This window comes from Erpetoichthys calabaricus, chromosome 2 (assembly GCF_900747795.2).
Source record: "Erpetoichthys calabaricus chromosome 2, fErpCal1.3, whole genome shotgun sequence".
Taxonomy (NCBI): Eukaryota; Metazoa; Chordata; class Cladistia; order Polypteriformes; family Polypteridae; genus Erpetoichthys; species Erpetoichthys calabaricus.
Window position 1 is genome coordinate 106,005,366 of NC_041395.2, and position 14,828 is coordinate 106,020,193.

The following is a 14,828-nucleotide window of genomic DNA, read 5'->3' on the forward strand; positions in this document are numbered from 1 at the left end:
ATTGTGTTGTACATTAAAGGATAGCATTTTTAGAAAATTTCTACATTTGTTGTTTATATATTGTTCATCATGTAAAGATGTTGGGAGGGGGGACATAAGTAACGTTACTCGTTGCAGTAACTGGTTTTTACAGTAGTGTTCAGAACTTATCTCAGCATGGTGTAAGGTTATGTTGTAGTGTACAGTATGTGTTTTTGTGTGATGTCAGATTTGGTGGAGCAATCAAAGGAGTGTGCAAGTCAGTCAGTCAATGCATGAATGAATGAGTGAGTGAATGATGAAGCTAAGGAGTAAATGAATGAATGTGTTATCAAGTAAATAAATGAGTGTTGACTGAACAAGTCAGCCAGTTCCACACGCTCCTTTTTTCCCTTCTGCACAGCCTTAATGGCAGTTCACTGGTGAAACAATGGCATACTGATGATGAATAAAACATGTTATAAGAAATGTGAAAAATGGCCTGCACATTTTTCTTTTCTGCTTCCCACTTCAAAGCTGTGTAGATCGACAGTTCTTGTTAAGTAAGTTTGCCATTAATAAAAGAAGCCTGCATTTCAAAGCTTGTTACATCAGCAGGCTTGGCATTAGTGAATGACATTTCTTAAACGCAGAGATAGAGAAATCAGCCCATCGAGGATAAAAATAGATTCTATAAGAAAACCATCAAAACAGGACAAAAGGGAGAGTCCAGACAAACATGTGCAGGCAGGGAACAGCCCACTGCTCATGTGTCTGGCTATCAGTGTGCCTTTGAGTGAGCCCACCTTTTATATAACGAAGACAGTGACCTTGAACCTCTGGAGCTATGGACTGGACTGCATAAGTAGCCGTGACATCTTACTGGATTGATTTGCTGTCCCAGTAGATTTTGTCAGGGGATTTAAATGAAGGAACAATTTTCTATAACCAGTTTGAGGTCATGGAGACTCACCCATTCAACTGATATGGACAGGAAGAGAGAAGTGGTAGGTAGGTGAGCATACAGTATGTAAAGAGCATGACGACTTTGGGTTCAATGTATCAGCAGAACCGGAGATGCGCTAATACTGCTTTGGCAGCTCTCTGCCAGCACAAACGCCTACCGGAGTTGTCACCAGCATTTTGCTCTACCGGCCTGGGCAGTAGCCGCGTCTGTAGGAGTCATCTCCTCTAGTGTCACATCCTTTGCATACTTAAGTGCAGACTGTGTCTGGCACACAGTAGCTTGAAGGAGGCTGATTGGTAATTAGCCCTCTTTTGCTCTCTGGCAACTTACTATTTTAGTAAGAATAAATAAGCTTTAAGCACTGAGTTTTAAAAAGGTCGCTTTATTTATGGCAACAACAACAACACATGAAAGAAAGAAAGTACCCTTTTTTAATACATTCTGTGCATTTTCAGGGCAGCATGCTGGCAAAGCAGGTAGCACTGATATCTCAAAGACGCTGGTTTCAAGTTTTGCAGCTGAACGTTTACACATTCTCCCTGTGTGGTGTGTGGTTTTGGAAGCTCCTTCAGATATACTGGTTTTCTTCAAAAAGTGTGCAGGTTAGGTTAAATGGTGATTGTAAGCCCTGCAATGGACTGGAATCCAGTCCTGAGTTGTCTTGGAAAAAGGGATCAACCACCACAGGAAGAAAGAGAAAGAGGACACAGGAGGGAAGGTAGAAGAGGGTGAGGAAGAATAAGAGCATGAGTAAAGAGACAAATGGCTTCAAATGAGATTTTGTGTCACTGTCGTTGACCATGTCGTTGTGCAAACCCGAGTCACTTTGCCGAGTAGCTTCCGTAATATGAACATTCAGAGGAGACCATAGGCAGGTCATTGACATACTGCTCTCTCTGTATCTTTGGAGTTCTGTATACTGTTACGTACAACATCTACACCTGCTCTGTTTGCTCTGTTGGACTGTATGCTGTCTCCCTGTGTTTTATGGAAGTTCCTTCAGATATACTGGTTTGTTTCTTCAAAAAGTGTGCAGGTTAGGTTAAATTGTGATTGTAAGCTCGCCCTGTGCATGTCTGGTTATGAGTATATGCATCAGTGAGCCCTGCAATGAACTGGAACCCAGTCCTGAGGTGAGAGTGAATGTTACTATCAACCCACGACCCTGAATTGAGATGAGCAGGTTTAAGAATTGTGTAGCGCGTTAAAAGTATGTGCATTTTCTTTGTATCAGCTCTTTCAATAGATGCTCTGCAATATTAGATCTAGCAGGAACATCAGTCAGGAGGCCAGGTATCTCGCTGCCACTGCCACAAATGAAAAAGACCTCATGTCACTGGTGGGCAATAAGTGGCAGGTGCAGAAGTGAGTCATCTCTATGTCATGTTTGTTTCATTTTTATCTTACCTGTCACCATTGTGTAGTACTACATCCAAGCTTCAGTCTAGTACCTTTATTGACATTGTAGAGCATTATATTCTTCTTGTGTTAAAATACTGGGAAATAATTTTTTTGATATTGTTTTTTTCAATTTTAATCTGGTTTTCAGGAATTGATTACAATTACGCAACAAAGGGTGGCTGTACTTTGGAGACCTTCAAGACACAGAGGGAGAGGGAGAGAAGAGAGGGAGAGCCTGCCATTGTATAGCAGGCACCCCTACAAAAAGAGGCCCAACTAGCCACAGGGCTGAAGAGTGTGCTCCATTAGCTCCATTAGCTGAATGAGCTGTTCTGTAATGCAATAGCCTTGGGACTGAGTCCCGCTACTGCCATCTCAGGAGGACAAACAGCTGAGAGAGGGGCATCACCTTTGATGAAGTGCACCAAAAACAGTCAAAGGGATTATTTTACAGCCAGACCTTGGTTTTTGACTTTCTCCTTTTTTATTGCATAATTTGACCAGGAATTTTATAAATGCTGTAAGGGACGCCCCAGTAACGGAAGGATGGGGGAAGGCAGCTTATCAAAGACACTGCCTCCTCCAGGACGATAGACAGCAGCATCCCTGGACTGCAGTGATGCCCCAGATGCCCCCAGGGCACTATGGGACTTGGAGTTCGGCAACACAGCCCTGCTTAGTACCATGGGTGTCACCAGGAGACGCTGCAGGGAGACTGGGGAGTCCCTACTGTTTACATAGCCCGGAAGTGCTTCAAAGTCACGGCGATTGAAGCACAGAAGTACTTTCAGGCTGAAGAAATTACAAGTTCTCCATCTGACCTGGAAGTGCAGGTCAAGGACTATATAAAGGACTGTTGGAGACCCAGCAAGAGAGCCAGAGTTGGAAGGTAGAGGACAGAGCTTGCTGGAAGGTGTAGAGGAGAATTTAGGAATTATCATTACTTATTTGTTGTGTTTATTGTGGTTGTGGTGCTTTGGAGGCACGATACAAAGAAGAAATAAAATATTAAAAGTCTTTTTAGTGCTTTTAACCTGTGTCCTGCGTCTGTCTGTTGGGAAAAAGGTGGGCAACAGTGCCACCTAGTGTCCATTTGCTTAAAACGCACATATTCATTAAATATTGCTATTTAAGAAATATCCATCCATCCATCCATTTTCCAACCCGCTGAATCCGAACACAGGGTCACGGGGGTCTGCTGGAGCCAATCCCAGCCAACACAGGGCACAAGGCAGGAACCAATCCCGGGCAGGGTGCCAACCCACCGCAGTATTTAAGAAACATTTGATATGAAAAAGCTAAGATTCAGCAAAAGCATAGATTGTAGCACTAATTTAAAAATTTTATGAAACACTTCCCTAGACACTTTTGAGTAATCACCAAGTAGCCTAATATACTTGTTGCATTAAGGAAATTTAAGAACGAATCCAGGTGTTTGGAATCTCGAAGAAAACTGGACTACCTGGAGGATGCTAAGGCAATAATCACAAGTAAAAAAGGTCTTCAATGGGACAAAGTCAGTGGTTTGGATGTAAAAAGTCATAGTTCAATCACAGTATGGACCGAAGAAAAGAAGAAGAAGTGGAAGACGTGGAACTGGTCTTCTCAACTAGAAACTTCAAACATACTTTACAGATGTAGATATAATAGGAGGCTTTTCAAACTGCTGTCCAAACTTTTAACACATTGCACGCCTTAGTGACTTGAGTAAGTTCACCAAAACCTGAATTCAGGTTAACTTTAGCCAAAGATCCACAACTGACAAATACTTCAGCTATCTGAACATCTTGACATTCTTTGTTTTTCCTTATAACTTACTTAAAACAGCTACTGTGAAAGAAAGAAAGAAAGAAAGAAAGAAAGAAAGAAAGAAAGAAAGAAAGAAAGAAAGAAAGAAAGAAAGAAAGAAAGCTGCAATTTAGACCACACAAAGACATGCCCTCTGTCACCTTTGTCACCATTTACATTCCCTGATCTTTTCTCTGAGGGTTCCACCACTTCCACAACCATCAGAAATCCACAGCCACACATTAAAACACGACTCAGAGGTAAGAGTTATCACTTTATTTTCATCATTGCACATAATTCCATAACTTGACCCTTCTTGTATTGCTGCCTTGTTGGAGACATGAATATAGAAATTCCATGAGTCAGATTAGAAAAGAAAACAAAAGACAAACAGAGGTCCCAAAAACAAGAAGCGCGCTAGCACCCAAATCAATAATAGTTACATCTCTTCACAGAAGTGGAGTAAAATACTGAATCATGCAGTGGGAGACAGATATGAAATGCAGAAGAAGACCATACAGGAGGCTGCACGGTCCCCAGATATGTCAGGAGATTTCAACTGCTAAATGTACAGCTCCACGTTGCTATTGTGTACACAGCAGACATCCAGAATGCAAGAACTTTATGAATCTTGGAAAAAAAAAAACATAATAGCAAACACTGCATGGGATGAACGGACAATAATGATGATGATAATGCTGAATCCGGACCCCGAGGGAGACTGAACAAAGAGCTTAGAGTTGATTGCGGCCCTTTAACAGACGTGAGTTGAGAACCCCCTAGGAAGACTTAGCCAATGACAGCCTTTAATAGGGCACCAACTTTAAGGAAAATGGTAAGTAACTAAGGAACAGCCTTCCAAAAATGAGATTAATTTAGAGGGCCCATTGAATGGAGACACATGAACAACTGGTAACAAGGAGGGATGATCAAGCCTTGATTGCCAGACAGCAAGGGCAACTGATTATAGTTCCATTCCTGGAAACTACCCTAAAATAGAACAACAAAAGAGCAGCCTTCCAGAGTTACTCCACTCACCAGATGAAATCCTGCCAATAGTGGCCCTTAAAAGAACACTGAGCTAGGTCAACAGAGAAAATATCCCTCTGTGGAATGGTCTTTAGGCTAGAATGACCATGGAAAGCATAGATAGGAAGACTGAGTTTCCATTTCCTCTGCCTGAAAATAACCAAATTCAGACTGCCCCACTAAGAAGGAGTCCACCTTATCCCCCTTGGGGAAATATACCTGGCAGCGGGCATTCAGGAAAAGAAGGATGCACTGTATGTTTAGTGATTGGAGATCACCTCATCTGCAATGACCCTGGGTCATAAGTAAACTCGAGGCAAGAATTCCTTATGGAGTATAAGTGCACACTGTTCGACCTGTGTAATGCAACTGCTGACCAAAATGGCAGCAGCTGTCATCCCACAACAAAGTGAATGAACCGCATAAACCAAACTGTCTTGTTACACACAAGCCATTTGCAGCTATGTGTCTGTGATAAAAAAAATGCTTGAATATCATCAGTTCATTGATTCCTTTTTCAACTCTAGCTTGGAAAAATACATTAACAGTCTAGGCTGGGCAGTCAACTCTAGGTTAGTCATTTCCAGAGGAGAAGACAGAGATTGTAGACCATTTACTCTAAATGAGGGGGAACTCCTTAGCTGCCAGCATGCTTGTCCCCCTGTAACAGCGACAAGATGGGCCAGACAATACCCATGATTTGCAAATTAGATTAGTTCTAAGGGCTTATGTGGCTACTTTTACAGGAAGACTGTTTTTGCAGCAATCAGACCGATCGGATATAAAACACACCAAGAAGGAGGAAAACAAAAATGATCACAGAGTTTAAGTGAAGACGGAATGACAGGGGAGGGAAAAAACTAAAACATCGTTCTCAGCGGACACGTTTCAATCTGTAAGTCTGTATTCTCGAAATGAATGCTTCACACCTGAAGTCTCACTTTGTTGAGGGTGATTTTTTTTTTTTTTTGTAGCCTAGAATGCCCATCCTGCAGAGATCTGCTCCTCTTATAGTGAAATACAGGAATGGGCATGGAAGATTTGCAACCTTGTACTGGTTTTACAAAAATACCATCTTCTTTTTTAAATTTCTGCTAAAAACACTATAGCTAAATACTGCAAATAACTGTTTCAAAAAATAGCCAGTACAAAAATATTCTTTCCTGTGTGCAAAGAAAAGCTTGAATTTTGTTGGAGGAGACTCTATTGAAAAACATGTAAGCAGTAAATATACGGTCAGCATCCAATTCCCCACCTTCCCCACATGACTGCAGGTTGATCAAAGATGAACAAATGCGCTGAAGGAGAAAGGGAACAGAAAGACAAATGAAAATGCATAGATAAGTATCTCCCGAATAACTGAGCCCAGCGCCATCTGCGGAGAGGAATATCACACTTGGACGCGGCTGCCTTTCCGAAGAAGTCTCCGAGCTCAGTTACTCAACCGGTCATTCCTGTTACAGGACATGGCGGTCAGCAGCATGTCTGGCTCTTTTTTTGTATTGTTTCTCATTTCTTTTATTTGATTTCATCCTTAGATAGGCAGCAGTAAGTTTGAATAATTCTGCACATCAGCTCTAGAGGAACCAAGTGTTACATCAAACTTTTTATAGATTATGTCCTTGGAACTTTGCTGGGTAGGTTCCTTTAGTCAATCTGTCTGGCTCCTTTGTTGGCCAGCTCTATAAAAGGTGCTGAGGAAGACAATCAGGTTGACCCTACACTTCCAGGGATGCATCTTGCTGAGGAGGTCCAGGCATCAAAAATAATTGGACAGGTTGGGGGAGTGTGGGTCACAAAAAAAATCTCTGAGGGCTCAAACACGGCTTCTGGCCTGGGTTCCAAAACACAATCCCAAGAGGACAGGATATTATCATTATGTTGGGCACTAGAACCTCAAATAGCACATCAAGAAGACATGCAATTAATCTTCTGAACTAGAAACTTTAACCTTATACTACAAAAGTAGATATCATGGGAGTCTTTTCAAATTGTCCTCTAAAATCGGAAAACATTGCAGATCTTACTGACTTAAGTCAGTCCCCGAAAAATGAGGTCCACCGTTAGTTAATGATCTAGAACTGGCAAATACTTCAGCTCTCTGGGACTGATTTTCACAATGAACCCAAAACCAGAGCACAACTTGGAGGAGACTGCTTAAAACGCAGCTACTTTGAAACATGACATGTCTGGTAACCTGCAAACAGAAAATGTATCAGCCCTCAGCGACACTTGTTAGTGACTCCTAGTTCTGATGAACTATCTGATTTCCCCTCCGCCATCCTCATCACCTTCTCATCCTGAACAAGTAACCAACGTGATGAAGATTAACTACTGGATTCCTCTCCAAGGGGAGTCAGGTTCGTGACGGCAGGAAAGAAAGCAGACACGTTCACTCTTCCTCAGTCCACGGCACCAAGGAAAGGTCAGGCCCAAAGAAAAAGAAAAACTGAGGGACGGGGCCGAAGATCAACAAAATAAACGAAGGAGGTGGAAGTTGAAGATGCGCTGTTAGCCCTAGCCTTACTCCCCTTCCGTAACCATGAATGTCCTAAAGTAGCTCGAGAGATTTTTTTTTTTTGTATAAATCTGAGTTTGCATGCTGTTTCAATGGCTTCACAGAGTGCCACAGTTTTGCTTGGTCAGTATTTCTATAAGGTAGATTGCAACTGGTCAACTGGTTCCCCGTTCAAGGGGGTCAACCAATGTAAAATAGTAACAAATATCTTCTATGTTCTTTTATAAATTTTGCAACACCTTGACATTCTTTGTTTTGCAATGCAACAGTAAAACATCAAAAAGCAAACAAAAAGTATAGAAAATATAGCTATGACATATATTTATATCTTTATATATTTATATATATATATACTGTATGTGTGTGTGTGTGTGTGTACATGTTACTTTATATATATCTATATAAAGCAACATTATTATTAAATTGGGAAACAAACTAGACCTTACCAAGGTCGTCTCTTGACTGATAAAGGAATGCAGGCAGAGACGTACACGCAATTGGAATTATTGAAAAAAAAAAAAAAACTTTAACAAAAAAATAAATAAAATAAAACCTTCTTTCTGTTGATGAAGCGTCCAGAGCAGCACCATTTGCATCAGTGGCATTTTGGTTTAAGAAGATCTATTTGCATGCCAGAAAAGTAAAATATATCCACTGTCCTGAGCCTGCTAACTCCAAGTTCAGCCAAGAAGCTGGATGGCAGATGACAGCCAACCATTTCTTCTGTCAAAAACAAGTCAGAAAAAAAAAGAATCTATGGTCTTTATTTGCAGTAATTGCTTGCACCCCTCTCCAAGGTGCAGGACTCTTCACCTTGGGTGATGAGGAAATGGAGAAACATGACTAATCTTGGTTTTCTTTAAGGCATTCGACTGGGATTTGACTTTGTTGCAGGTAAACTCCAAACACAAAGGTCTTCTTCTTCTGCCACCACCAGCATGGCAGGCTGCTGGCATAGTGTCCGGGTCTGGGCAGCAATAACCCTGCTCCTGGAAAGGACAGACAAAAAAACAAAAAAAAAACAATGAGCAAGGCTATAGAAGAACTACACATAGGCCGAAATTATTGCATTTTTGTAAATGGCTGCCACATCAGAAAATAAGCATCTATTCTGTTGTCATTAATGTTGCCCAACTTTCCACTCCCAAGCAGAGTTTTCTGACAATGTGACTGTTGTTCCTTCTGTTGTAACAAATTAGCTGTTCAAAGCCTAACCTGAGCTGTCACAGTCCACACTACTTCCCCATTTTTTACATCATAACATAATCATTAGTGATGAATTAAACAGTCACGTGAAATCCAGTGCTTGATTTTGCAAAAAGAAAAATTACAAAATGGATTGTTTCACCACTGATGAAATTGAAGCCATTTACAACAAGAAGAAAGGCATTTAGTTGCCTTGTGCAAAAGTTTTCACTAGGTTTGATTAGCTACATTTTACTAATCCCACGGGGAAATTCAAATTTCACACAATAACTCCACATGTATCTGCCTGTTATTTAGTATTTAGATAAAGATCTCAAATGAAAACCGAATTCCCCACTAGTGTGCATATCCCCAACTAGGATATAGTGGTTGTAAGAGAGGAGGTTTGGCAGTGGTGTTTTTCCGTCCAGATCATTTTCCCATGGAGAAAACACAGTAAATGTGCATGATAATGTGTTTTACTGTGTCTTTACCTGAAGAACATGCAGTACATCACATTTAAAAAAAAAATGTACAGCAAACTTCTGCTGTGTTGTGAACGAGACACAAAAATAGAATTGATTTTACCGATGTGGTGTGTATTACATGCTTAACAAAGCTGCAGAACAGAACACAGCGAAACACGAAACTGTGAATGGGGCTTTAAAGAGCAGTTTTCCTTGTTTTCCACCAAAAAAACGCTCTTAAGTGAGTTTTTGGTTTCACAACTGCAAAAAGTATCACTTTATGCAAATCCAAAATTGCTTGTTTGTGTTGAATAAAAATAAAGGGACGTTCCACTCAAACTACACAATGTACTATTAAGACCTCACATGGAGTACTGTGTGCAGGTCTGGTCACATAAAGACATAGCAGCACTTGGAGCTGTGCAGAGGAGCAACCAAGTGCATCCTGGGACTTAAGGACATGTCCTACCTACTCTGACAGACTCAGAGAATGAAACCTGTTTAGTCTCGAGCAGAGGAGACTGCGTGGGGAGCTAATCCAGGCATTTAAATTCCTCAAAGGCATTGATAAAGTAGATATGGCAGAATTTTTTTACCTTAAGGGTGAATCACGTACTCGAGGACATCAGTGGAAATTAAGCGGAAGTGTTTATTTAGGACTTCTTTATACAAAGACTTGTGGGAATCTTGAACAAACAACCTAGCCATGTAGTTGAAGCAGAAGCCTCGAAAACCTTTAAGAAGTATCCGGATGTGATTTTTTTTGATAGTTTAGCTATTAGCTAAACAGGTGAGCATGATGGACTAAATGGTCTTGTCTTGTTTATCAAATTTCTTATGCTCTCTTTTGATCATCACTAGTTGTCATATAATGTATCACATACTACAGGATGATGGTCGAAGTTAAGATGAAGTATACGCAAAAGCAGAATCCAGGAAGTACTTCTACACACAAAGGGTGTGGGAACCTGGAACAAACTACAAGGTTGTGTATATTGAAGAGGAAACCGCAACAACTTTTAAAAAATGTCCAAATGAGATTTTGGGACAATTTAGATATTAGCTCACCAAACAGCCTTGATGGACTAAAAGGTCTCCTGTCACTTGTCTAACCTCTTATGTCTTTATATATTCTGTTTGTCCAAGTCTATACTTCCATGGCAAGCAGATTAAAGAGGGACATGCATAACACAAGGACTGTCTCAAGCACTGATGTCCCACAAGGTTTAATTGACTGTTCTTTGAATCCGACTCAAGCTTGAAATACAAGGACTCACAGTTGTTCGAAATGAGAATCGCAAAGATGCAGATCGTAATATCAAACCTTTGGTATAGAGGAGCTCAGAAGTATTCTTACAAACAAAAGTGAACGTTTTCACATGAATTATGAAGAAGAAAAGACGGGTGCACATTGATGCTAAGTGAGCTACTAAACAAGATTAAAAGTTTTAAAATGTAATGGGGTAGAAGTATGAATGAGGGAATTTCAGAACAGTAGTGTGAGGACTGTCAGCTATGAACACACAGGCTGAAAAGGAACACATTAAGTGCAGCAGCAGTCAAATGATTTTAATTTGTTGAATTAACTAAACAGTTTCCATAGCCTCATCGGAAGAGAAGATCGGGCAGTTTAAACACACTCTAGTGTCTTCTACTCTTTAAACACAGGATGCGTTTAAGTGACTTTGATCCACTTCATTTAGCAAGGGCCCAGTGCCAGACTTCTGAGGCGATCCTTCGGGCACTATGCTGAGCAGCTCAGTGGGGTCCTACTACAGCTGACCTAGCACTTGTTGCTGTCATCCTGTCCCTAAATAGTGCAGGCTCTCCTTCTTCAGTGACCACCGGGCTAATGCATTATCATCTCTTTGAACATTCAAGGCCTACTTTTTTAATTTTGACTTTTCTTTCTGGAAAAATGACATGTTAAATGATAATGTTATGTTTAGGCCAAAATCTCTAAGACGCACTTTCAACTGCTTGGCAAAATCTGAGTGATATATTATAGTAATATACTTGAGTAATATATTATATTATAATTTGAGTAATATATTATTATAATCCTTATTAAAATGATTACTGAAAAGGAATTCTCTGTAACGATCAGTAGATCAGAATGACTGGTGATGTGTAACATTCAGATGAGGATGAGTTCAACATTACTCTTCAGTATGCAGTTTGCAAATACTCCCCCTCTAGCCCCTAGGCTTGGGTGGTCCTCCTAGAATTGTACCTTTCCCAGAAACATCATAGCATATAAAATTAATGGAACTTCCTTATTGGGAGACTCCTAATCCACTGAGTAGTCCCCATGAACAGGCAGTCTACATCTCCACATCATATTCTATGTTTTCCAATATGGCTACATGTATTATCACATTTTCTTGATATTACTGGGGTTATGCAGTATAGTGTGCAAATTACTCCATAACAATGGGGGAGGGGTCCTGTTAGTGTATGACTGTTGGATGAACATTGAAATCTTACTCTGGTACTATGGAATATACTATTAGGTAGAATTATGTCTGTTAGGGTTTGCATATCTTAAGGAGATGAATCACATCATGCACAGATATGCAATCTGCAAATAAAAGCCACACAACCTTGACCCTCTGATCAGCATCACACTTTTCCGAGACACTGTCTCTGCAATATTAAAATGCATGTGTTCCGTGAACCAATTTGTGACCCTGTTACAAATTAGCACTGCTACTCTAGTTATTTAAGTGAAAAGAGGCAGAAGAAGGACATTTCTAGCAGAAAGCAGTGTTCCCCTACATCCGTTGGTATCACACTCGTCACCATCACTGCGACCAAGGCAAGCACTAACAGCCATATGGAGCTCCTGCTCATACCTTTTCTCTGAATGTCTCGGCTCTCTTCTCGAGGGTTGTCAGTGGACCTGCTACATGGGCTGCTGCCACTCAAGTCTCTAGCCCCGCCCACCAGCCTCTGAACCACTCAGACAGCTGCATTCCCTCCTGACCAGTGAAAACGTGTCTGTCGGCTGCTACAATGTTTGCTTGCAATCCATGCTGCTCTATAAAACACAATGCTCTTCAAAATGTATTTCTACAAGCACCATTTTGATTTCTTTGGGGGTTTTTTTAGGGAATCTACAGGGTTAATTAGGATGTCCCCTACTTCTTAGGACAGCCCATATTTCACTTCTTGCTTGCAAAATCCCCTTCCTGTCTTGTAGCACTGAATTGCATGCCCAATTCAGTGGCAACTGTTGAGGGTGGGTGTTCGCAGAGAAATATTCTGCAGTGATAAGTGAAATGGGGGACAAGAAGCACACAGCCAACATTGTTTAGAAGGCACTGCTGTTAACTATGGCTATTTCATTAATGTAATGTAGATGTCACTGATCAGTGTATCAATAATTCCTTTTTGTAATATAATGGAGTTTGGACAGAACGTGTGACAGGTGACCCCCACTTGTGCTTTATGTGCCCACTTAATGTGGTGGGGGGTCCCTTGTTTTAAGCACCAGCCAGTACAATAAGAAAAACACCACAGACCAGGATAGCGAGGTAGAAACTCATAAATTCAGAAAAATGAAGCTAAATCAATATATAGTTAAAGCACATTTTCAAAAAAAGGTTTCTTTTTATTTTTTGTTTTTCAAAAGAATGTTAACATTGCAGGGGGGCTTGGTACCACAGTGCCGCTACTGCTGCTTCACGGACCCAGTCCGTCTGGGCTTGAAACCTGTGTCTGTCCGTTCTTTGTATGTTTTCCCCATGTCCGTAGGGGTTTTCCTCCCGCCTTCCCACCGACATGCTGCTTATTTTAACAGGCACGAGTGTAGCCGTGTACTGTATGTGTGTGTGTGTGTGGGTGTGTGTGTGTGTGTGTGTGTGTGGAAACGGGCCCTGTGATGATCTGGCACCCAATGCTTCAAGGCTCTGGCCACCATAACCCTGAATCGGATTAATTAGGTTTGAGGATATCATGTTAACAGTATAATTTTAGAAAAATCCAAAATCTATGTTAGTCTTTATGTGCTTCCTTAGTGACATTATAAAGTAAAGAATGAATTTCACCCTTTGTTACTCATGTATCATTTTATGATTGAATTAATGCCAGTGTAGATGCATGCTTTAAAATACTAAGCCTGGGGTATGCTTGCGGTCTCTTATTGTTTTTCATATTTATGTCTGCTATTTATTTTGATTTTTCTTGTGGTACCGAAGTGCGTCTTTGTTTTAATTGAAGTTTAAAAATAGAAAGTGCAGCATGCAAAATACATGAGATAATATTAGCAGCTGCCCAGTTGCCTTTTAGCATTCATTTTTTTTTCTCTTTTTAATATTCTCTCCTGTGATTGAATTCCTACAAACGCCAGGTTTATGTTTTACTTTCCTAAAATAGATTAATCCTAGAGAAGGACACCAAATTTTAAATGCAAAAATGGTATAATATTTCAGGAGCTTTTGGTGTTTAATATTTTTTGCCATAAATAGTGTTACATTTAAAGAGTGGGCAGCATGGTAATGCAGTGGTCAGATGCCTCACATCTTCGGGGTTCAAATCTTGGCATTATTGATGTGGAGTACGCAGGGTCTCCCTGTGTCTGTGTTTTTTCCCCAGTGAGTACCTCAAGGATACACCATTCTGGGTTCAAATTCAGCACTTAGGTGCTGTCTGAGAAGGCATTTGCATGTCCTCTCCTGTCTGCACATGCATTTTCCTTGAAGTTCTCCGTTTCCCCTCTCACATCCCCATAAACATGCATGTCTGGCTACTCGAACCTCTTAAATTGGCTGTGTGTGTGTGCGTCTGCACCAGTGGCTCATTTCACAGAGTGGTCAAACATCGAGTGTGGGTTCCTGCCTTTCTCCTGATGCTCCCACACCCTGATTAAGTGTATCTGCGAATGTTAAGTTGGTTTGACTAGCCCGTATATTAGACTGTAAAGTGCCTGTGCTGTTGCATTTCTTTATTGGCACTATATAAAATAAAGATTGACTGAAGGCATTTGGTGATTTTTCTCTCTCAGGAAATCCTGTGATATTTCAAAGACAAGCTGTTGGATGGACCAGAGACTCCAGATTGTCTTGGCGTGTGTCAGTGGGTGTATGTGTGTGGGTGCGCATGCTTTCGTCTGCACATTATTACATTTCATTCCTCACTGCAAGTTCTCATTGTTTCTTGTATATATATTTCACTACACAGTTTCAGCAGTACAGGGGTCTGGAGCCAAATCACTATCTATATGTATGTCATATTGTGGTTTGATTAATATTGTGTTTATTTATTTTTTTCGTTCTGCATTATTTTAATGGATATGTTACTTTTAGTTATCAACCCTGCTTCCTTAACGAGGAGGCCAAGGAGGCGGGGCCACCCGATGATGCAGCTGGGGGTGGTCCAGCTGGATAAAAACAGAAGCGTTGGTGCTGTGATTGTGATTTTTGCTCTATGTATATAATAAGGAAACCAGACCACCCTGGCCCACTGAAGGGGGTTCAGCCTAAAAATCAGATTAAACCAGATATGGACCAAAGAC

General features: G+C 40.8%; 1 protein-coding gene across 2 annotated transcripts in view; it reads right to left on the reverse strand.

Annotated features, from left to right (window-relative positions):
- Nucleotides 1-4,375: 4,375 nt before the first annotated feature.
- The window catches only part of kcna4 (potassium voltage-gated channel, shaker-related subfamily, member 4), a 92,893-nt gene continuing 82,440 nt past the window's right edge, over nucleotides 4,376-14,828 (reverse strand). For both annotated transcript variants that reach the window (XM_028794235.2, XM_051923193.1), the window contains exon 3: nucleotides 4,376-8,650. The gene's annotated coding sequence lies outside the window, so the exon portion shown is untranslated. The remainder of the gene's footprint in view (nucleotides 8,651-14,828) is intronic.